General features: G+C 45.1%; 2 long non-coding RNA genes across 2 annotated transcripts; both read right to left on the bottom strand.

Annotated features, from left to right (window-relative positions):
• Positions 1-7,720: 7,720 nt before the first annotated feature.
• On the bottom strand, positions 7,721-10,516 carry LOC144168442 (uncharacterized). Its single transcript, XR_013322181.1, has 3 exons — positions 10,447-10,516; positions 9,574-9,639; positions 7,721-7,826 (listed from the first exon to the last, which is right to left on the bottom strand). It is a non-coding gene; the product is annotated as an uncharacterized LOC144168442 (long non-coding RNA).
• Positions 10,517-10,582: 66 nt separating this feature from the next.
• On the bottom strand, positions 10,583-10,940 carry LOC144168435 (uncharacterized). The gene is made up of 3 exons (XR_013322180.1): positions 10,872-10,940; positions 10,728-10,793; positions 10,583-10,652 (listed from the first exon to the last, which is right to left on the bottom strand). It is a non-coding gene; the product is annotated as an uncharacterized LOC144168435 (long non-coding RNA).
• Between the last annotated feature and the right edge of the window lie 13,893 nt (positions 10,941-24,833).

Raw genomic sequence — 24,833 nt, 5'->3', positions numbered from 1 at the left:
GCGGAGAGAATACGGAATGAAAATATTCATTTAAGACGTCAGCTACGCCCCTAGGCTGCGTTATAAGCACATCCGCGTTCTTTATTTTGTCTATTTGTTTAGATTTCGAGCTTAGAAAGCGCCAGAACTTGTGAGGGTTTGTTTTAATAAAACTAGGCAAGGTAATTTCGAAATATTTGTTTTTTGCACACGACAATGCGCTCTGCAGTTCTTCACGAAGATGGCGAAGTGATTCAACATTTGTAACTTTTTTCTTTTTTGCTCGTCTAATTCTGCGTTTCAAATGAATAATGCTCCTATCAATCCACGGGTTCTGGCGATTTGTCTTTATACGCATCGAAGGAGCAAAATTTTCAATGCATGTTTTAATAGTTACCTTAAACTTATTCCACAGATCAATAGCATCATCTTTATGCATGTTATCTACAAACCACCAGAGCTCGTCGAGAATCGCGTTGTCATTTGACTTACTGAAGTTTTTAATTGTTTTACTCTTTGGCCGATTCTTCACACAGCTGCCTAAGGTGCAAGAAAAAAGGACTAACTTATGGTCGGATATGCCATCCTCTACGCGCACAGCATAATCAGTAATACTTCTGCTGACAAATACAAGATCTAGTGTTGCGCCCCCACCTTCAGATTCACGGGTGGTTTCATGAACAACCTGAGCTAAATCATTTGTAAGCATGATATCTTGCAATGTACTGTCAAGTAGGTGGGATGTGATGTTGCTAGACCAGTCAAGTGTCGGCAGGTTAAAATCTCCAGCCATAATCAACGATCCATTCATATGAGCAGACATGTGATTAGATAAAGCCAACAAGAATTCAGGGGGCGAAGAAGGCAGCCTGTACACAGCCGCCAATGTAAGTGCATGTCCCCAACAGTTTATTTTCAAAAATAGGCTTTCGTGGTTTTCTATCTGGGGTAGTAGCGTAGCGGAGAGCGTGTTTTTTTAAAAATTACTGCTATTCCACCCCCCCCGGGAAATACGATCACGTCGGAAAATATGATATGCATCATCAACTATTACTTCGTCTGGTATATCATCGTGCAGCCAAGTTTCCGTTATTACTGTAATATGGGATCGTGGGTAAGGAGGAGACATTCAAGTTCGCTTATTTTATTCACAATGCTACGTGCATTAAGGTTCAGTACTCGAAGGCATTTTTGCTTGGCGCATGCATGCTTTCACGACTGCCTTGCCTCTGGGCTCTGGCCGTGTTCTTCCGAGTTACTGCTTGCCCCCATGCTATCCCGGGTAAACGTTTTCGGTGATAAAACAACACGATCGTTTCTAGCTTCATTCCATGCGTAAAGAACGCCATCTACTTTTAACTTGTCGTGGGTAAGAATCACCTTCTTGCCGTTATCCTTATCAATCTTCGCAGATTGCCACAGGAGCCGCCTCTTATGCCGTGTCGAATAACTATAATCATTACTGATCGATATGCTAGTGCCTTTTACTTTTTTGCATTTCGAAGCACGGCCTCTTTTTCTGTGAAATCTTGGAAATAGGCAATGACTGGCCTATTTCCTTGACGCCTACCAAGACGGTGAATTCTGGCCACGGATCTGCAAGTCTGCCCTAGTTTTCTGCCAAAAAGACCGTTAACCACCTTTTCTCTCAAAATCTGCTCATCTTCTTCGCATTCTTCACTGATGCCGTAAATGACGAGGTTGATCTGCGACTACGGTCCTCAAGGTCTACCATCTTTTCAGCCTGCTGGCCTATTTTTTGCTCAAGTGAGACGATTTTCTCCTGAAGGGTTTGAATTTGCACATTTTTTTCACAAATATCTGCCACCTTTCTGTCTAGTTCATTCCAACGATTGCTTAGGGCAGTTACGGTGCTTTCGGTAGCTTCTAGTCTATTTCTTATAGCGCCAAGTTCTTCTAGTATTGTTGATTGGCCCGTTTGAAGTTGCTTGAACATTTCCTCTACGGTAGGTCCGGGATTTTGTTCAACATCGCCGCAAAGAATCAACTTGCAAACACACAAACAACTGTACGCCATCAGAATACACTTCCGTGGGCACGGCACAATCAGTAACATACGGTCGTCACTTCGGATGGTAGAAATGTTTGAACAAACCTGTACAAAAAGCAGGGACGATTTCGTTAGCTGCATTGCTCCTACCGCCTCGCCGTGCCCACTGCCGAAGAACCGCTGCTGGCTTTCTTTTATAACCAGATCTTCTCACGTCGTCGATGACGGGTTGAGAGGGCGAGGGCTGGGAGTCATGCGCAGAAAGGCGCCCGCCGGCGCCTTCGCGCCGCGGCGCCGCTTCTGGCACACAGCAGATAGGCTAGATGGCACACGCCGTCACCCCGATTCAAAGGGGAGGCCTTTAATCATCATCATCAGCATCCGGGTGCTCTGGCAGGATATGACGTCAGGAAGTCTCGCCTCCTGCTTCCGCTTCAAAAGCAACGACGCGACAGAGGCGACAAAATTTGGTCGAGGCCGATCGCTTTCGTCGCGCGACAAAAGCGATGCCAGGCGACGGAAGCGACAGAAATTTCCGCCGCTTTCATTGCTTTCGTCGCTTTCATCACCGGTAAAAAGCGCAAAGGTTCATGGGTACGTCGTCTGCTACCGCCACTTCCGGTTCGAGATCTCTCCTTCCCTCCCGTACGCCTGCGTGCGTCGGCGGCTGTCAGGCGCGTGTGTGCGTGTTGTTTATTTGTCACAGGGTGCTTACCTGCATAGGCGTGCGCACAGGGGGGGCAGGAGGGGCGGCCGCCCCCCCTAATCATCTGAATGGGGCGCCAAATTGGCCCATATTTTGCCAATGTAACACATAAAGTAAGAATTTCTGCTCAGAAATATTTTGTATGTGTTGCAATTCCATCACATTGAAATAAAAATTTTATAACCATCCCTCTTTGCACGATGTTCGGACCGCTAGGCCTTCAGTGGGAAGAGGTCGGGTGTTGCTGTAAAGGGGGGGGGAGGGGAGGGGGGCGCACGGTAAGACTTTGCCCCCCCAAATCGAGAACTCTGCGCACGCCTATGCTTACCTGTCAGATAAACCCCTAGTACGGTCAATCGTTGTTATTTATGGAATTCCCGATGCATGAACGGTTTTTTTTCCCGGTGGAAACAGATAAACGACAAGCACACACGCGCGTGAAAGCCGACGGCGTACGGGAGGCCAGGAGAGCTCCCGAACCGGAAGTGGCGGCTCTCCGCGGGAAAAAACAATCCCATCCGTATCTGCCGCGGTATTTTTGGGGACCTTTTCCTCTGCTCTTTTCCATTTCAGCTTGTCCCCATCTATCTCTAGGCATTCCGGCCTACCCGCCGCGACATCTCTGTGTCGCTGCGGGGCCTCTTCATCCACCTCACCGAACTTCTCCGTGATGATTTTGTGTAGGTATGCCAATGCTTCCTCTCCATTGAGCATCTGCCCCTTCTCGTTTTCTATAGTACCGCCTTCTGTGGGACTCGTACGTTTCCCTAATGCCTGCACATGGTTCCAAAACCTTTTCGGCGCGTCTCTACCCCTTCCTCGTATTTGCGCTACTCATCGCGCGCTGTCCCCCTTTATTTTCGCCTGCACTCCCTGTTTCATTTGCTTATACTACTCGCATTTTAGGTCCACCTCCTCCTGATGTCTCCCCATCCTCATGGCCTGCCTGTGCTCTCTAGACGCCTGTTTACGCCTCTCTATCGCCGCCTTGATTTCTTTGTTCCAGAAGCTTTTGGGTGTTTTTTTTAGGCTAATGGCTAATGGCGCCGCCTCGCGGAGTGTGTCGGAGTTAGCAAAATTACACCGCTCACCTTGCTTCCGCGCCGAATGGGACGGCCGGAGCAACGGCGCGCCGTCGGCAGCAAATCGCGGAAGCCACGAGCAGAGGGAGGTTCCCGTTTGAACCCATTCCCATTTCATCCTTCCCGCTTGTACCGTTCCGCTTCAACCCGGCGCGAAACGACCTTCCCGTTTCGCCCTTTCCCACTTGGCCCGTTCCCGTTTGAACCCGTTCCCATTTCAACCTTCCCGTTTGTTCCTTCCCATTTCAACCCGGGGAGAAAGAACCTTCCCGTTTCGTATTTTCCTATTTAGCCCGTTCCCGGAATAACGTACCCAGTTTATGAAACGTTATAAAAACATTTTCATATTGTTTTTCATTTATTTCCGTTTGTTCACAGCCGCTGTGATAGCATGCTCAGTACATCCAGAGTCCTTGACAGCTTTTCAAACCTGAGCTTCACTTTTTGAATCTAGAGACGCGACATTTGGTTACAATTCGTTATACCAATTAACAAACCTTTTAAATTAACAAAGCCTAACAAAAAATTAACAATTAACAAATTATTAAACAAGTCTTTTAAATTAGCAAACAAGTCTATTAAATTAACAAACCAAAAAATGATAAAATCAAAAAGCCCAGAAAAGCGCCGCGGAAGCACAAATAAAAAAATCGCAAAAACACCCTCACTTTGAAAGAAATCGTATTTGGTGGACTAACATTGATTGATTGATTGATTGTGGGGTTTAACGCGCCGACGCAACGCAGGCGATGAGGCGGTCTCCGGATTAATTTTGACCACCTGGGGATCTTTAACGTGCGCCGAAATCTCGTACACACGGGTGTTTTTACTTTTCGCCTCCATCAGAAAAGCGGCCGCCGCGGCCGGGAATCGAACCCGCGACCTCGTGCTCAGCTTGGTGGACTAAAACATTAAGTTATAATAGCGCAAGTGTACATCAATGTCGAAAAGAAACAGATGAAAACTATAAAAGATAAAAAAATGTATAAAAATAAAGTAACCCTATGTATCTGGATACACATGCCACATCTGGCTATAAAAAATCGCAGTCATGAGAAGCGGCGAAAATTATAAACTTAGCTTTGCGTTTTATTGATTCTGTTTATTCCCGTCACTCTAGCGTACTCAATTTGCATAATAGGGCAAACCTTCAAAAACTTAAGCAGCGCAGGGTCGTCTCTAGCCTAAATTTTCTTTACTACAGAAACTTAAAATTGTCGTTGGAACACTATCTCCAAGGGCCTTTCAGACGTTCAGAGAGAAGACATCAACTCGGTATCGTTAGAAGAATTTTCCCCACGTATTGTAAATATGTCTTCTGGTTGAATCGTCGTATTTTAAAATTGTAATACATTACAAATGCATATCCGTGTTCGGACCCCTTTGCGTCTATTACATATTTATGTCTTTTACTTATTTGTGTGGGTCGTTTTTAAACTACGCCAACCAATACTGATGTGTTTTTATGTTCACTCCTGCATGAGCCAGACCAGGCCGTAAAGTATCAGTAAATAAATAATTATATCTGCCCATTACTCACGTAGGAAAGGCATTTGTATCCATTTCTGAGATTTTTGCACATGTTTTTGCCTTTTTTAAAGTCTCTCCTACGGACATCTTTGATCTATAGATCTCCCGAACCCGAAGGCAAAGCTATGCTCCAAACAATGAGCATAAGAGCGGCTGATAAATAAATTTCAGCCGCACGTACGAACACCAACAGCAAAAAATTTAATGCGTGCGTTCCTCAAGATATTGGGTATCTTTATAGTACACTTTCGCTGTTACAAATTTTGTGTCAAGAGGGCAGTATCGGCCTAAGGCATTCGGAAACTATCATCGGCCGGAAATTTCGGTCGATTCCGGAAAATTTGGTGCATACCAGTTTTTAGTGCATGACCCGTTGCTTGTAAGCACATTTTGGGGAACAGTTTCAAAGACGGTAACGCATATTTTCAGAAATTCAAATGGGTTGCAACGATGCGGGTTCAAATGAGAAGGGCGCTTTGGGAGCGGGTTGTAACGAGAAGGGCGTTTTGGGAACGGGCTGAAACAGGAAGCGCCCGAACGGGAAGGTCGTTTCGGGAACGGGTGCACACGGGACCGGTCAAGCGGGAAGGGCGTTTCGGGAATAGGTTCAAACGGGAAGGGGTCAAACGGGAATGGGTTCTTTCGGGCTACACCCTTATGAAAGGCCTCCTTAAGGCATAATTTAAGTATGTTTTCTGAATACAGGGGTAAGGAGCGTCTTTTCCCAACCAACGTCACGACAGCTTAGCTAAGGTGGCAAATTTTGTGCATTATCATGAGAAATTGATACAGCTGTAAAGGACGAAGCGCTTTCTACACACAAAAAATGATCACATCTGCGTGCAAACTGGGTGACATGTGGTGCGCCCAGTGCCAGTACCATGGCGCTCCCTCCCAAGGAATGAGTGATAAAGGCATGTGGGGCAAGTTTGTTGCCACTTGGCAAAATGTAACCAACCGCAAGAACTAAGTTCAACATGCGAAAAAGGGGATCATAGTGAGGTAGAAATTTACGTAACGAATAGTCATTCTGGCTAGTCGAGAAAGTTCCAATCAAATATCTTCCATGATGTCAAGCAGGGGACCAGCCACTGACGCAGCTGTGATTCAATGGCTTCAAAACTGGCAGCACAGCAGTATCCTTCCCCACTGGCCCACCCAGGTCCCACCCACACGCTATATGCAGATTGGAGAGTTGTGTGTCAGCCGTGTTTGCAGGAGCCCAATTTGCTCAGGAAAGGGTGCTTCTGATAAGGATGCCTTTACTCTTTCGTGACTGCGGGAAAATTGATATTTTTAGGGGTCCAAGAAAACATTTTCCTGCTGCAAAAGAAATTGGTTAGGCACTAATTACAGGAACAAAAAATGCACATTATTTAACGGCCTTTCCAATAACACAAGTTTTGAAAATGTTTTCATGCATCATAGTTGCAAAAACATATCAAAATCAAAATTTTTGCGAGGTTGTCGAAGAAAATAATAAAAAGGAGTTGTGTATAACAAACCCCCGGTAGCAGAAGAAAAATAATATATTTTTTATAGGGAAACATTTAAAAAACATGCCCTAGAAAAAAATGTAGACTTGCACGGAATAGTTTGTCAGATATTAAAAAAAATTTCAGCACGCGTGGCGATCGTGCCTGGCAGTGAAGCCTAACCTCCATTTTGAATGTGCAATTTCGGGTGGTTCCCCGGAAGAAATCTGGCGGTTTGACATTATCAAAGGCACGCATTCGCCCCCACGTAACGTAAAAACATCTTGTCAATGACTGACTTTTCATTTACGGCCAGCACAGTATTTGGGACAAGCACGCAATGCAGAAAAACATGCATGAAGTTGAAAACGAAACTCTGTGGTTGGTGCTTGTCGCCGTTCACTGTCAGTTATCTCTGAAAACATAAAGTTACACTTCATCTCCCAAGGTATCATTCAAATTGAAGGATTCTGAATAGGGACAGTCTTGAAAGAGTTAAGAAAAGGTTTTGAAACTTGTAACGGCCTCTTCTCATTCTGGTTCCTTTTCAAACTTGTACAAAACACTGCCTCGTGGCATAAGTTTTATTTCTGAATACAAGGGGTCAGAAACAGTATAAGAGTGAAGAAGCAGAGGGCACAGGGTGACTTTGGACACAGTCGCTTCACTGGACACATGCAGTTACAGCCAATAGAGAAAGGATGATAATGAAAAGGCATATTTGGCAATTGGACACAAATGGTTTTGCATTTTCTACACCATGAGGAGTGATTAGGTGCCCTAGAGACCTCTATTGGCCACACAGTTAAGCAGTGCAACTTAATGCATAATTCGAGTCCAGTTTACAATATTTGCACACGCTTTGCTCCTTTTTCTTTGTATTCATATGTGCGTACAGTACAAGTTCTTACAGCAGCCTACAAAAAAAAGTGTCAGTCACCTTGCCGTCGGCCACTGTAAACGAGCTTTGAAGAGGTGCAATTGAGCTCTTGCTTGGCCAGCGCCAGCGCCACCCCGTACCGCAGCTGTGGCTACAGCAGCTACTGCAAACACAGAAAGAATGAATCAATGCGTATCATCTCGTCTCACTTTCGCCAGATTTAAAGCATGCCCTTAGAGACAGAACAGTTAAGCTACTATGTCACCAACATAGTAGCTACAGATCATTAAAAAATGCTGCACAGTATTATCAACGCTGGTTTCCCAGAAAAAATGTCTACAATGCAAGCCATCCATACTAATGAATGTTTAAAAAATAAATAAGTGCAGCAAAAACACAACTACTGTTTCTTCAGTGAAAAAAAAACGAAGTCAAGAGGGTTTTCTTTGATAAACTTAGCTTCACTTAGCATGTAAGAAGTGCAAATGACATCACTTACTTAAAGTGCCCGTTAACATGGTTCCTGCATCCAATGTGGGCGCTATGCTATGGAAAACAACTCCTAGTTCAACATCTGATCCCGCCTTTTCATCGCCTGCTTCTGACCGCACAAGGTTTTCATCAATAAATGGGCTTGCTGAGCAAATTCGTTGACAAGCTCCAAAGTGCGCTCGTCACTGATTCCCGAACATTGGAATCATCGATCGATTATTTTTAACAAAGCTGATGCTTTTTCTGGAAGGCCAGAAGGTTATCTTTTATTTTCCTTTTCCTTAGCAGAGGTATTGCCGACAATTCTTGCATGTCACCAGTCATTCATACTGGTTAAATTTTAAGTGAATTCGACACCATCTTCAGATCTTCAGTTTTCGAAGCTACCACCTGAAATCATCAGTTCACAGTACCTCATTTCTCACACAAGTGCAGCAATGGCCTACAAGTTCACTATTGTGGTGTGCATTAACAGCAAATAACTCATTGTTGCGAAGGCTCAATTTCGGCAGTAATGTTCGGGGGCAGAGAGTTCAACACACCTTAAAAACTCGTACCGAGTGATATTAAGCATTGCCCAACTACAGATTCACCTTTCTCTTGGGCGAGCTAGTATCACATAATTGTTGCCCTTTTGGAGCTTCACTGGCACCACACTGCAGCCTTTTTGCAATACAGATTTCGTTCCTGTTTAGCTGTTGAAGCCCAAAAAAAGAAATGAACGGAGGAGAGCCATAAACAATATAGAAATCTGAGAATGCACTGCAGCCTTTGTAGACATTTTTTTACAAGTGTCCACAGTAATGCAATGGCAATGAATGCACTTAGCCATTCATACAAAAGACCATTCCTAGTTTGGACTGCATGTTTCAACTAATGTTATGAAGCCTGACACTGAAAGTTTTGTCCACACTGTCAAGTGCCCACATTAATGAGACAAGGCCACAGGGTAACATAAGTTTGTATAAAAGACTATTGATGGCTTGAAAAAAGTTTCATATTCAAAAATAAAAAAAAAGGCTGAACTGACTAAAACGTCTGAACTCATCCACCTGCAACACTTTAGAAAAACTGATATGAACGATCATAGTTCACTGGTACTGAAGATTAAGAGAATGCCACAACAGAACATCTTCAATAAATTAGTGACCATAGAGAAAAACACCCTGTAATGACAGTTGGCCTCATGCCACAGCTACTCATGATATGTTCCCAACCCCAGCTTTCTGAAGTGAAAAATAGACCTTGGCCTTAAACTCAGCGTAGTAGCAATAAAAGCACAACTTGCCATGATTCATATAACTGTCACTAAATAGATGATGTTTGGCTACATGAACTACATACAGCTGATGACCCTAGCTTGAACCTAAATGAGGCGCCCCAACTAAAAATGTACCCGAGTGAAACACCACGCTCACCTGCTAGTCCCCGGGCCTCGGGCCGCTCGGCAAGGCTGGTGGGCGGAACTGCCGCAGCACCCCGGCCTGCATAACATAATGAAGTGGCCCCCCACCAAGTACGTTAAAGGAGTACTGACACCAATTTTCGGCGTTACTATTATAGCACTGTTCGCTTCCTTTGCTCAACAGAATACCCTGGCTGAAATATGAGGGGCCTGCGACGCGAAGAACACACTATGGATCTCATTTGTCGCGCCGACGGAGACGCGCGCGGAGCGGCATTCAGCAACTGGACATCAGCGTGACATCACCCCGTGAAAGCCAAAAAAAGTGACGCGACAACGCTCGTCAAAAAATCATGACGTCACTTCACGCACACGGCCCCGCGAGGGCCGAGCGGGCGCCGGCACATTCACAAACGGGTGCACAGAGCCAGAGCTAGAGGCATAACTGCTGCCTAGAAAGGCACTGTTGGAAAAAAAGTTCCACACATGGGAAAGGAATCGATAATATAGCCCAGAATCGCAATTGAAGTCGCCATCAGGACTTTTATTGAAATCAGTAATCGAGCTTGTGCTGCAATGGTAGGCCTAGCACCTTCAGGCAGCTCAGCCGAAACAGCATCCCCACCGGCCTCCCCATTGTTTTGACATCCGCACAAAGCGGTGAGGTCACGCCGGGATTCTGTCATATGCGCAGTTCGGGATGAAAGTGCAAGAATTTAAAACAAGCGGTTTTCAGGCCGTTCAATGTAATTAATTTGAAGTATTTGAAGCGCTGTTTCGGGTTCGCCAGACCATTAAGCATCAATAAAAGCAATAAAAGTGGAACATCAAATTTTCGTGTGAGTTCCCCTTTAAATTCTGTGCATGAGCGAAACACCACGCTCACCTGCCAGTCCCCGGGCCTCGGGACACTCGGCGGGGCTTGTGGGTGGCACTGCTGCAGCACCATCACCTGCATAACATAATGAGGTGGCCCCCACCAAATACGTTAAGGAATTCTGTACATGAGTGAACCATTAGGCTCACCAGCTAGTACCTGTACCTCGGGCCGCTCAGCAAGGCTGGTGGGTGGCACTGCTGCAGCACCATCACCTGCATAACATAATGAGGTGGCCCCCCACCAAATATGTTAAGGAATTCTGTACATGAGTGAACCATTAGGCTCACCTGCTAGTACCTGTGCCTCGGGCCGCTCAGCAAGGCTGGTGGGTGGCACTGCCACAGCACCATCACCTGCATAACGTAATGAGGTGGCCCCCCAACAAATTATATGTTAAGGAATTCTGTACATGAGTGAACCATTAGGCTCACCTGCCAGTCCCCAGGCCTCGGGACACTCAGCAAGTTTGGCGGGTGACACTGCCGCAGCACCATCACCTGCACATCATAATGAGGTGGCCCCCACCAAATGTGTTAAAAAATTCTTTCGATAAGCGAAACACCACACTCACCTGTTGGCCCTTGTGGCCAAGGGCACTCGAAGTCGCTGCTCACTGGCACTGCAGCAGCACCACTGCCTGCAGAACACACCACAAGCAATTATAACAGTAAAATATGTACTGCGAAAGTAACAGATACAACACACCACTCACCCAAAAGTGATGGGCCCTCTTCATGCGCAACCGAAGTGCTCAAAGGCACGCAGAATTCGATGCCTGTAGAGCGAAAACAAAGAAGCACTTAATTCAGCCCCCCAAAAGACTAATGGTTATGTTCAAAGAGGATTCACTAAAAGCAAGCAGCGCTATTCCTCTGCAAAGTTTGATGTTTTAGTATAAAGCCCCAGCCCCAAAGGGGGCTGAAACCAAACCGCTTGAGGACACATTTCAAAACCAGGCAATGTGAGTTTTACTCACACAGTGGGCTAATTAAGCTACTATTCGGATGTACTCCTGGAAATGTGCACGGCCGTTTCATTGCTGTAGCTAAGGCATCCAGCTCTCATTTGTTAAGCTTTTCAACTAGCAAAGCGGTTTCAGACTATATTTCATGACAACACGGCACAATGTTACAGGACCAAGAATAAACAGAACCAAATATGGCTGCAAGTCCTCCACATTGCATATGAAGCTTAAAAGCTCTGTTTGTGTGTCGTCTCTTCGCTTGCAGACTACACCTGATGGCAGCTTCCTAGTGAAACAAGCGACACCTTTGAAAAGCAATCATTTTGTCAGAGGTGAAAGCACAGATTCATAAACACGAAAGCCTACAGTTCATACCGCAAGCTGCATGCAGCACTGTGGAGGCTACATTGTTGTCAATAGAGTGCCCACTGAGGGTGCCTAACTCACCGCGAAGGAAAGCGAGAATAGGTGCCGGTGCCTTGTGTTACAGAATCCCACGCAATAAGATCTACCCAAAATATACCCGCTCGCTCACTTTCAACAATCTGCAGCTGCTAGTGGGTGTACACTGCACACGCAAAGCATGCCTTTCAGATGTGTTTCACCAGAAATAATTCAGATGAGTTTTGAATTGACAAACATACCTCGATCATCATATAGAGGCTCGTCCAGCTCCTCAATCATCTCCCTTGGGAGACCTGAGGCTGTGAAAGTTGACACAAAAGCTTAATACTAGATCTCAGTAGCCACAATTACCAAAACATTACCTGTATCCAGTGATGGCAGAACAAACTCTGCCACAACCTCGCCGGCATGTTGTCGGCACTGGCACGCCGGCACATGAGAGCTTGTACCAGCAGCCTCTGCAGTGACAACAAGAACAGAAATTACAGTATGCAATGAGCAATTGCATAACCAGAACTAATAGAAAAATTGAAAACAGCACATAGTAAAATAGCTGTCCCTGGTAATTTTAAATGATGAAAGCCCCATTACTTTTACACTCATCCAGTTGGCTTTTCATGGCCGCTAACATGCACCAGTAACCGTATTAGCAGGCTAACAGTCATAGGCGTGACCCCCCCTAATCATCTTGGGGGGGGGGGGCGCCAAATTTGCCCCATACCTTTACTCAATCGAACCTGTTCCGTAAGGGTATGACCACGCGTGTTTTCACGGTAATGGCAGCCGAAGAACTCTCACGTTACCTTCCAAAAGCTGTTTACTTTCAGTACCGGAAAGGTGGGGATCGACCAGACGCAGGCTGTTTGAGAAACACGTTATCACATAATTTTAAATTTTCCATCTATTGCGGAGCTTGTCCTTTTTCTACTTTTCCTCGTAAATAACGTGCGCAGCGCTGATCAAAAAAGCCGCGCAAAAGCGAGTTTCAGAATAGACCATATTAAGTTTATAAATTCATACGCATTTCTTTCATTTCTTCTCAATGGATCTTATAAATTCTTACACATGGGAAGAGGTCAGGAGTTGGTGGTGAGGTAGAGGGGGAGGGGGGGGCGCTGCGGTAAGACTTTGCCCCCCCTAATCTATAACCCTGCGCACACCTATGCTAACAGTGACCGGCCAAAGGCAAACGCAAGAGAAACTAACAAAAATAACCAGTCAAGCTTAAATAAGTTGGGCTATTTAAAATGTAAGCCCTTGTGCACGGAATAAATATCATGCAGGTTTTTGCGACCACCAGTTCACTAACCACAAAGCCGAAGCCTGAATGCAATACTGGCGGTCTTTTGGGTGCAGTCTTTTGGGTGGCTCACTAAAAGACCAAAGCAGCTGGTGTGCAAGAAATAATTGGAATTTGGCATGGCACTCCTCTTGAACTTGGCAGTGGAAAATAAAAAAAAACCTTTTCTCGCTCACATATAACTACAATCGCTGGAGACCGCAAGCTACCACCACTTGCCGAGTTGTCTTAACCTGAATCTTTTGCTCTCAGTGAACAAAATAGCAGGTAACGCAGTAACCCGTTTTTATCATGTTCCGCCAGCACTTTCAGCCACTATAGCATCCCGTTGATTGTGGGGTATAATGCGCCAACTGTACTCAGGCGATGATGCGCGCTGTAGTGGAGGGCTGTTGATTAATTTTGACCACCTGGGGATCTTTATGTGCGCCGAAATGTCATACACCACTATAGCATCCTTTCTTCTGAAAGGCAAGAAACAAGCACTCTCCCTTAAAACAAAAATGCAGCTCTTGTCCTCTCTACTTTGTGCTCACTGTCCATGAGTTTTCACTGCACTACATACCAAGAGACTTCAACTAGTATAGCAGAAAGTCCTGCTTGGCCAAAAACTTAAACTTCGTCTGCGAATAGCAAAAATATCTCAACAGCAGCTGCAAGAAAAAAACAAAATTCCACATAAAGGTTGTGTGAATTTCAGTGATGTAAAGAAACAATGCATGAGAGGTTGGTTGTACACACGGCGTTGCTTGGGCATCTTTTATAAGCAATGACACTCGAACAGCCGAACAAGACGCACGGAAATGCGTAACAAAATTTTCAATGCAGAAAAAATAACACCCAATAAATCGTGACAGTTTAAATTTAGTCGTGGTACAGATTAGCCAAGTGGCAATCCTATGCATTGTCTTTATAAGTACAGTGTACTGCAGAATGGCATAATGCTTCAATGTGGGCACATTACCAAGATTTAAGGCATAGTTACCTATTCTATTCAACAGCACGTTGGTTAGCCGTTGAACCTGTGCCTCAGCTATGTCCAGCTTCTTTTGAAGCTTTTTCATAGCTTGCCTGGTCCGCCGCAGTCGCGCACCAAGGCGAGGTCGTTTTGGCTCTGCTGTAGACTGTAAATTATGAAAGCAGATGCAACTAAAACACAAACGGTGTCCTGTAATTCAGTTTTACTATTGGGTTTGCGATTATACCTATTGAGACACTGTGTATTAGTAATAATAAGCATGGCAATCAACTGTACTTTTGCCAATGTAACCACCAGGGCTTCTTCACGAATAAGAACATTGGATCTCACTACTTGTTGCTTGATGAGGTTAAAGTTTGTAGCTGCAATTATGTAAATTTTTCGTTGCCCATTCCCAATGTTACCTAGAATTTTTGCCTGATTTGCTGGTACTCGAGCAAGCCACTACAACCTGAACTGCCATGCAATATTCAATCAACTGATCCAAAATAAGTGTATGTAATTAACCATGGCTCAGGCATATGCAACTCCTTTTGTTGTGTAATAAAACATGTTATGAAAGAACACATACCCTCGCATCCGGGCTTCGGTTCAACTCTGCCATGATATTTTCATGGAGAGCTTCAGTGGCCTCCTTTTTCCTCTTCTTCGCTTGCTTCTCGATGTCCTTGGTCTGGAAAAACAAGCAATAACTTTGCACTGATACTAACATTGTTTCCTGTTTGGTGCCACAAGTTTTCTTAGCCATCACCCACGTCCTGATAATTGGACGCCAGCATGTCTACAACTGTTTTTAGTCACGCTATTTAGCAGGGAAAGGAAAAGGATAAAAGAGGGTCTAACCAGCCTTCACGTGAAGTTTCATGTGATGTGAAATGCCATCTTAGAAGGTTTCCCAGTCTCTTTTGTATTTTGCTCACACTTTCCACTTCCTTCACCTTTACTCACATCTGTCACTGCTCCAAATAACCAGTGGACATCGGCTCAGCTTTATTGCAACATGGGTTTTGGTACGCCAGCCTTTCACGACCACTGCTACAATGTTATTGCTATCGACCCCCAATAACCACTAAAAGCCCCACAACTTTGTTGAGGTCGCCCGTGAGCGGCTATGCGTGGAGAACGAGTGGATCAAAGTTACCATGCTCGGCAGGTCGTGATCGACACTTAATTTAAGCAAGTCTTCATGGTCCCAAGTCATGGCCTGTTCGTAAGGCGGTGCGTGGCAGCTTCCAGATCTCTATAACACATTTACTCTGTTTTCTAATGAAGAGCTTCTCTCACTGCCACACTTCTCACAACCAATGTAGTGTCTACAATCCTCTCCCGAGCCTTTCTTCGTGTTAAAGGAACAAGTTTGCCAAGAGGAATTTGCAATTACTAATTGTTAAATTGCCTTAGAGAGCGGCCAGCTGCCCTTTTCTTGGATGCAGCTGGTGTGGTCGTTTCTCTTATGCCCACTCCAAGAACCCTCGGGAACGGCTCTCGCATGCCTTTGGCCTTCAGCCGAAGTGAATCCAGGTTTTCTGGAAACATGAGGGCACCGAGTAAGAACTAAAATCACACAAAAAACCTGAAACTCATCCACTTATATTTTCTTAAAGGTGACACTAAAGACAAAATGCAAGTTGCTTTAGACCTCACTGAGAACACTCTTATGAGCAACCTTTCTAAAATAAGGTAGCAAATAGCGAAAAATGAAGACAGCTGTCGCTGCCGCTGGCTATACCATGCAACTTACACCGGAAGTGGTTGAGATTGCATGAGAAGTATTTTAACAATACGCCTTCAGAAATTTATAAAATCTCAACTGGAAGTTTTTGTAGTGCCGTGTTTAATCATCGAAGAACAAAATGAAAGCCAGAAACCAAAAGATCCCACAGCGACTCCAAACACTTGTTTTGCTAGTTTGTTTTGATTTTGGTGCCATACCTGCAGCAATATGCAGCCAGATAATTGTGCAATCTGTGTACAGTATTGTGGACACAGCAACAGTTGTTTTTATATCGCTATACATTGTTGTGCCTTCCTTTTTCGTGGCTGCATACATAAGCCACATTTTTGGTGTAGTGCGATTGCACAGTGAATACCATGCTTAAAAGGGACATGACAGGCCACAATTTATTTTATTACGTTCCAGCAATGAGGAAAGCCAAGGAAGCGCATTGTTAAAACATGGGTAACAAGATGAGTGAAAGCGAAATAAGATTCTAGTGAAATACCAGCTACAACTTTTGAAAAATCCAACCCTAACCTTAGCTAGTTTTGCACATTCCCGGCGTTTCGAATCCTATATGCATTGTACGAGGGGCAGAATTCCGGATGTGGAGTGAAGAAACTGCACGAAGCTGTTGACCTTCGCCCACACATGGCACCGAGGCGTACACTTTTAGACAGCATATGCAAGTGCTTGAACACTATGTCACAACATGTCCATTTCTTTCAAAAGTGCACAATGCACACGACTTCAGCCTGAGACGACGTGCTTGAACATAAAAACGAAAGCAGTGGGCACGGGCAACTGCTTTGACCATTGAGTGAACGTGTTTCTACACTGATCGATGACAACGTGAACCCAGCCAATCCTCACTGATTACGCCGGGCGACGTATGAAATACAAAAAAAGCAATTCACACTTCAGACAACGGCCATTCTCCCTTCTCACGCCCGGCAAACGCTTCGCGAATTGAAAGGCGAACAACCACCAGTGACCAGAATGCAAACCCGCGACTTCGTGCTTAACAAAACACAAGTTGTTGTCAGGATTCAAAGCGCCGAATAGGCTTGAATCAACGCACAACAATCTAAAAATCTTGTATGCCACGACATTTCTGCTTTTGTTTGCACGAAATGAACGCATGAGAAGGTAGAAGTAAATCTGTGGCATTTGCGTTAATGTATGAGAAGGCAAGCGTTCTTACCGGTGAGGGCGACGACGCGGCCGGGATAATACCCTTCCACGGAACCGTCTTCGTTCGTCCAAAAAGCTTGAACCCTCTTCGTGCTATCGAAGTCTGTGTCATCATGCGGGTGAAAATTCTTAATTAAATGAACAGGCACTATTGCACGTAGCTTATCTTCATATTTGACATACGCCAGCATGGCTGTTCGATGACTACAAACACCATGAAATTTCAACGGATGCGCTGCAGGGGCTGGTCAGGGAACGGATGCTCTGCAGGGGCTGGTGAGGGATGGGTAAAGGGGCACCCGATGGTTATATATGGTTATACACTGCTTTTCTAAGAATTGCCAGATTTCCTCGTTTTCTTTTTCATTTTTTCACTAAAACCCACAGCGCTACATCTGTTCTAGAGGGGTGTTAGCAATGTCAGCACCGCAGTACGCAGAGTAAGTATGTCTTGGTGCGCCACTACTACAAAAAAAGAGAAGAAAATTAACATTTGTTTTGGTCATACTTCAACAATCAAACTGTTTACAGCAAACAAAGTAATTATTTTTGTTGCTGAAAAGTACAATGGCCCATTGAGACGTGTGTGTTCGCATTTATAAAACGCGTTTTAGTACAAGAACTAGTGTGGAATAATTGATATTTCTGAATGTTCGATACAGCTTGTGATTCATCATTAGAACATGTCTTTTGAAAATTTGTCTGCCTAAAGCAGCTTTGAGCAGTTCCTGGGTAGCCCAAAACTGCTTCCGCCATAGAAATTCAATGAAAAATACAATACGGAGCTGCTCAGAGCAGGCAAATGTCAAAAACCGATCTCCACACCACCCATACAAAAGACACTCGAGCCCTGGCAACTCATTCTGCCAATATATTCGGCTCATGGTGCAGCTTTGAAGCGTTTATTGACACCAGACTTGCGCAGAAATGCCGAAATATACAAAAAAGCAGATTGTTGTGTCCCAAGCGGGATAGTGGCAATGCACACACACGATGCACACACACGCACACACGTGCGTGTGTGTGCATCGAGTGGTAGGTGTTGATACCTTTATCTCCTTTGCTAGGTAATATCAGAGTCCCTTAATAGGACTCTGGTAATATCAAGGTATGCGTGGTTTCGTCACGAACCAAGTACTTGGTTGCAGCAGTTTCATCAGTATGACGCAAGGAAAATAGCTGCTCTCTAGCCGGAACAAAGACATATGTAATATACATTGAACACAAAAATTCAGTTCCAGGTTTTCTTTTCTCGGTGATTGGCGTACCCGAGTGATAGGGTGATGGTCACCTCATTCATCAGCCAGATGTGGTCGGTTTGGCCGCTAGCAGTTGCTTTGCTAGCGACTTCAGAAATAGGAAATGCATTAAGTTATATTCGAGGCATTTGCATGCATGAGGTTTAACTATTACTGTTCATACGACCTCCTGTTTAGTCTGTTCATCATTCTTGGTTTGATTTTGGTGTTGAGATCACATGCAGCCATGAAAACTTTGTCAATGTGCATTGTTGTTTTCCTGTTTTCGTCATTTTTTGACAGACAACCTTTCCGACGTACATTATCTGCGTTCATATCGAAATACTGATCATGGTTATATTTCGCATAAAGTCCCTCTCTGATGAAGGGACTTTAATTTCGCAATAACAAATTACGGCGCCGTGACGCTGTAAGTGGCCTTATCTTCGAAAAAAAGTTCCATCATCAGGCCTAGGTGACGCGTTCCCACACCTCCATGTTCGCAAAGGAAAAAGGATTAAAGGTGCGCGTTGTGATGGTGGCCAGCTTCCGCTTTTGATTTGATAACAACCATTTATTTCTAACTAGGCATCCTTCAATTTTTTAATCAGTTTTCAGCTGTACGCTCGCTTGTCATGTAGGCCACAGCACGAACATACGAGTGCACATGGTGGGACCTAACGTTAAGGCGTTCACGGGCGGGACCAAACAGAATGAGCAGCGTTTGCTGGGCCAGAGCCTTGCTTCAGGAAATTGACCTGAACACTTGAACTGACCTTAATTTCTTGCTGACCCAATTTAAATCGTACCATTAGCTGCCAGCCATTATTCACTCATGTATAAATTTAACTTTGATACAGAAGCAAAAAAAAAACCAGTTTCAGCAAGCAGTATATTTTGCGAGGTATCTAAATATACTTTTGAGATGCAAAAAAATATTTTTTTTGCCAGTTTTGCAGCGCCCTCTGAACAAATTGGTTGGTTTCTGCAGTGTTAGTGCGTTTTTTTTTCTTTTTTTCTTTTGACGGGCCCGCGCTGCCGCAAGCATTTGTTAGATCACAGCGCAGCCTTCTTGCATAGGCGCATTCAAATACTTTTGTTTTTCTGTGGTTGCAACTATGCGTATGTGCTTTACCATCTGATGCCTGCGGACACGACCAGCCATGTCCGACAGCCCTGCGAGAGCGCGGCGGAAACGGTACTTGGACCGTGACAGTTATTTTTATGTGCCGGCGTCAACAAGCTGGAAGCGGGAAAAAGACTTCGAAGCTTCAGCGCTTAGTGCGACCGCATCTAACGTTGAGCCTGCAAGTGACGCACAGGTCGCCTCCCAGGAGCACTCGGAAAGCGATGTCGGACCTTCAAATGCAAGCAATGAAGGCGGCGCGGCTGATGTCGACGCGGCACCTTCAACTAGTCAGGCCGAAAATGATCAGCTGATTGACGAAGGCGACCATGACAGCGAGTATTGCGGCTCGGAGTACAGCTATGACAGTGACGATGAGAGTGACAGCGGGTTTTTGGACGTATCAGATGAGGATGGCATGCTTCATTCCCGCTTTGCGCAGTTTGATGACCAAACATTGCCCAATTCCCAAGTTACAAGGTCGGGTGCTATAGCAGCCATTATGTCATTTGCTGTTGCCCATGGGCTGACATGGTCAGCCCTTGGTGATCTAGCGAAGCTGGTCAACTTTCTTTTCGGAACGGATGTATTGCCCAAGAGCAAGTATTTGTTTAGGCAGCTCTGGTCCAAGGAAACACAGGATATAGTGCAACAGCACTACGGTTGTTAGAAGTGTGAGTCTGAAATGGAGGCACAAGGGCTGTCAGCTCACTGCCCCATGTGCCAACACACTGATCGAATTCAGACATTGAAAGACCGTGGCCTGTTTTTTGTTATTCTTAACATGGAGAAGCAGCTCACCTTTCTTCTTGAAAAAACAAAAGCGGACCTTCATGAAAACCTCAACAAGCTTCAGCAGCCCGAAGAACAAATTACTGATGTGACCAGTGCAGAGTGCTACAAAAGGCTGCGAAAGGCAAGAAACCTGAGTAAGGATGACTTGACACTGCTCATCAACACAGATGGAAGCCTTGTGTGGAAGTCTTCAAAGACTTCTATCTGGCCCCTTCAGTTCATTGTTAATGAACTTCCACCCCACGTACGCTTCAAGCATCCCATTCTTGCAGGACTGTGGTTTGGGAAGAAGCATCCCAACATGCAGTTGTTCTTGCACACATTTGTGAAGGAGCTCAATGGCATGAAGGCAATCAAGTGGAACCATGAGGCTCACACGCATGTGTCCAAGGTAGCTGTCCTGGGGTGCTCAGTTGATGCTCCAGCAAGAGCAGCCACGCTCAACATTGTCAACTTCAATGGCTACTTTGGATGCCCATGGTGCCTCATTCCTGGGGAGCACACTGAAGGTAAGCCATGTTTATCTTGCAGTTCTTTGGCATGGCCTGTGGAAAACAGTAAACCAGTTGCCTTAATATTTGCTTTCCCAAACACATTGCAAAACTTATTTATCGCATGGATAAATGCAAACAGCAATGCTGCCCACTTCACGAAAGCAGAAGGGTGCACTGAAGGGCCTGTTGATACATTTTAACTTCAAGAAAACAGCGCAGATGGCAGGACTAAGCAAGAAACACAGAGTACAGGGGCTGACGAACAATTGAGTGCGCTTTAATGCGGCAGGAAAACACACGTGAAAAGTGAGGAAAAACGAAGAAAGCGAAATAAAGTTTTACATAAAATGTTTTCAGAAGAATACTGTTTGTAAAAAAATAGTAAATTCTGTGCCATGCTTGTAGTGAGGACATTGTGTGACGAGTTTTTATTTTTCATTTAAGGGAGCATGCGGTACATCATATATGAGCCACCAGAAGCAAGGACATCTGAGATGATGGTTCAAGATATGAAACTGGCTCTTCGGTTTAAGGACACCATCAATGGCATCAAAGGGCCATCTACTCTTGTGAACTTGAAAGGTAAGCTAGCCTTTAATCTCCTTTTATCGGCTATAGGTGCGCTTAGTGATTTTCATGGCATGATACAAAAACAGCAACCTGAGCACGATACAAATGGAAACATTCTCAACCCTGAGGGTGAAATTATTGAGCAAAAGGTTGTGTAATTTAAGCCAAGGGTATGACGGAAGCCCATTTGTTCGGGATGCATTTTGAAGAAGAAAGGCCAGGACGCCGACCACGTTATTTCTTGTTTAAAGGAAATTAACGTTTCGGCTTCCACACTGAAGCCTTGGTCACAATAAAACCTTGAAGGGAAATAATCGCCTTAAGTACGCTTCACAACGCTGCGCAGGCAACTTGCGTAGATTGGCGGCAGATTTCTGGCGTTCCTATTCAGTGTGTGTTCCGTCGTCTGTATGTGAAGTGATTCCAGTAGCAGGCGTCAGGTGGCATTCCTTTCTTTTGCGAGGACACATGTAGCAGACCAGTAGATTGTGTGCGATGTGGTATCGCAGTGCTCGGCAAGGGTGCTTGTCGACACGTGGTTCTTCTTCACATCATTTTGATGCTGCTGCAGGCGCTTCGCAAAGTTTCCTGACTCGCCAATATACACGTAACGGCAGTGTGCACAAGGAATGACGTAGACAACTCCTGGATACCTCTCTGTCTGCAGTTTATCCTTTACGTTTACAAGTTCATGCCTTAGTTTGCGAGACGGCACGGGCGCAGTTTGCACATTGTATGAGCGGAGTATGCGTGACAGAGCATATCTGATGCAGGGCACGTACGGAATTGCTGCGTGCTTTTGAAGTCAGACGCCGGCAGCATGCGCAGGGCGAGGGCGTTGTCGCTGAACAGAGTTGATGAAGCCCCTAGGGTAACCTCACGATGAAAGCTCGTAGTGAGCTCGCGTAGTCGTGAATTCACGACTGTGAATTCATCCAATTCACGACTGAGGAAGAGGCCGACAGGCATCTGGCATTCCTGGACGTCCTGGTGAAGCGTGATGGTGTGGGGCTGTCCTTTACGGTGTTCAGAAAGAAGACTCACACTGGTCGGTGCCTACACTTTAATTCGGTGCATCCCGCAGGAGAGAAGCAGTTTGTGGTGGCTCGCGTATTGTCTGCCACCCAGTCCTCTGGCTTGCTGGAGGTCCTGTCAGCTCTGCAGAGAAGGGAGGCCACCACAAACTGCTTCTCTCCTGCATTTTCTTGGCTCATGATTACTTAAGTTGCAATTACTATTTTTAACTATATGTATTGTAGATTACTGAAAGCTGGAATTGCCATAGAAATATATGCCGCAGCTTCGGGATGCAGAGAATAAAATAAGGGTGGATATCAATGTAGATTAATGGGTCCATTATAACTGGTATTTTTTTTTGCAAATATACTCTGACCTGAATTGATTTAAAGTATGTGGCAGTACTTTGGTTGAAGTGGAATTAAGGCTACTGCATGAGTGACGTTCTGGGCTATGTGCACTTCACTCATCCAACAATACTGGGTTAATAAATGTGCTTGAAAGAGTGGGGATCGTTTCCTGCAGCTTCATACAAGCGTGGACTTATATATAACGATATTGGTGGAGTGGTGGATTCGTAAAGCTTTGCTGCATACGAAAGATTAAGTCCTGGCAGCGCGCCCCTTAAAAGCCCGAATCAAACATAAGCACAGTAGAAAAAAAATTTCAGTGCTGAAGCGCTGAAAATTTTTTTGCTTAATGTCTTTGCTCAAATTTGCTTGAAAAAAAAAATGCTTTAAGGCAGGCTATGCAGTTTGCTCTCCAGAAAAGAAGAAATGAGGGCACGTGAAACCTTCCAATATATTCAGATTAGAAGCATGTTCCTCGAAGGAGGTGCTTGTACAGAGTATCCCAAGGCTTCGGCAACTGCTTTTCTACTAAGGAAATAAACCATATGTTATTTGCTCAAAATACAGACACCATGGTGAAAAAAAAAACTTCGTGTTTTTAGCACGCAGTACTCTCACCGAACACACTACAAGAAGTACCCGTACATTTTGTCCTTTAGGAACATCGCCTGAGGAGTAAAATCGAGGTCAACAGGCAAATTATCTTGTAAAAAATGTTCGCAGAAGCAAAAAAAAAAGTGCGGTGAGGAATAGCTCAGTGGAGGCTCGAACCATGGACTACCGCACCAAAAACGCGCTTATAACCACTGCGCTAACTCCGCGGCGGAGTTGATAGTAGAACATGCAGCATACAAAGCACAGTACTCGTCAACATTGCATTGTCAGATAATCGATCTACTTTCTGTCGTTTTTGAGATATTCTAGCGTGATGCGCGTCCAACAAATTTCTATCGCATCGGACTCACAGGTGGGTCCCGTCTGCCTAATACTACCGGGTCGCCTTTACTTAACTGATGAAAGAGCCATCGCAATGAAATGAGATATTTGAGTGTCTAACAGCTTTCGAATAACAATTGATCGCTTGATTGAATTTGTCTTCGGGGCATACCAATCGGCTGGATAGGCGAGGCGCTTGACGCGTAAGTACCGCGCGCACAGCGCCCCATCCGCAACGAAACAAATAAAAGCAGAGCGGAAAGAATGATTGTTTTGAGGTCGTGTTTTGAGGGCTCGCGATAATTTTATCATATCGTTACCGTGTTTGCGCTACGGTTTACCGTGTTACCGTGTTACCGGAAGCCGCTGGCGACGGTGAAGCCTGTGCCAGTAAGTTACCGTTCGCGGTAAGTCTCGCGCTGCGCAGTCGACTCCCGAAAACACGGTAAACAGTAACGAAACACGGTAACGATATGCTAAACCGAGCTCTCTATTAGCTAGCTCTTCTGGACAAAGAAAACGGAGAAAAAATTTGACAGATCGAGTCAGCTCGAGAATCAGAAACGCTAATCGAAGCGGAATGTATAGGTGAAGTTCATCCTACACATAATAAAGTCTGCCTTCCTGCCCTTCATCACACTTTACCATCATCGACTCAACCATCGAGCTTTCCGTCACTTCCATCTTCTATCACCATGCCGATATGTTATCCTTCCAGCAAGCGAGATTTACCATCGCGCAAGCACCTTCCAATGCGGACACAGCGCGCCTACCATCACCTGCCTGTGTCTCTTCCATCACACGCAATCAAAGTTCATTTGTGCATCAAACATCAAAAAGGTAGTTTTTGTAATTTTCTCGAAACGTTCGATGCCACCGCTATGTTTCTGTTATTACAACCGCTTTGCTCTCGAATGAATTTTGGCTTGCACGCTGCCGTAATTCATTCGGAAAATGCCTTTCCATCATCAATTCAGCAGTCAAGCTTGCCATCACGCCAAAATCTGCCGCCATTGCGCCGCAAGCTTGCCAGCATGGAGGAAGGTGGTGGAAGACGATGGAAGGCATGCCACCATGCCTGCCAGCACCTTCCAGCGTCCCCTTCCAGCAGCTTCCATTACAGTTTCTTACGTACATCAAGCTTTCCGAGGCGACCATCAAACGCAATCAACCTTTCCAGCAATGAATCTTGATGGTTGGTTGATGGAATTTTCAACAGGGGAAGCTTCTAAAACCTCCAGTATGGTGTCGTGCGCTGCTCATGGTCCAAATTTCAATGCAGCCAGAACCATGAGCGTCCACACAACA

This window comes from Haemaphysalis longicornis, unplaced genomic scaffold (genome assembly GCF_048455015.1).
Source record: "Haemaphysalis longicornis isolate Haplotype H1 unplaced genomic scaffold, Haemaphysalis longicornis Haplotype H1 scaffold_1, whole genome shotgun sequence".
Lineage (NCBI taxonomy): Eukaryota > Metazoa > Arthropoda > Arachnida > Ixodida > Ixodidae > Haemaphysalis > Haemaphysalis longicornis.
This window is presented reverse-complemented; position numbering and strand designations above follow the sequence as displayed.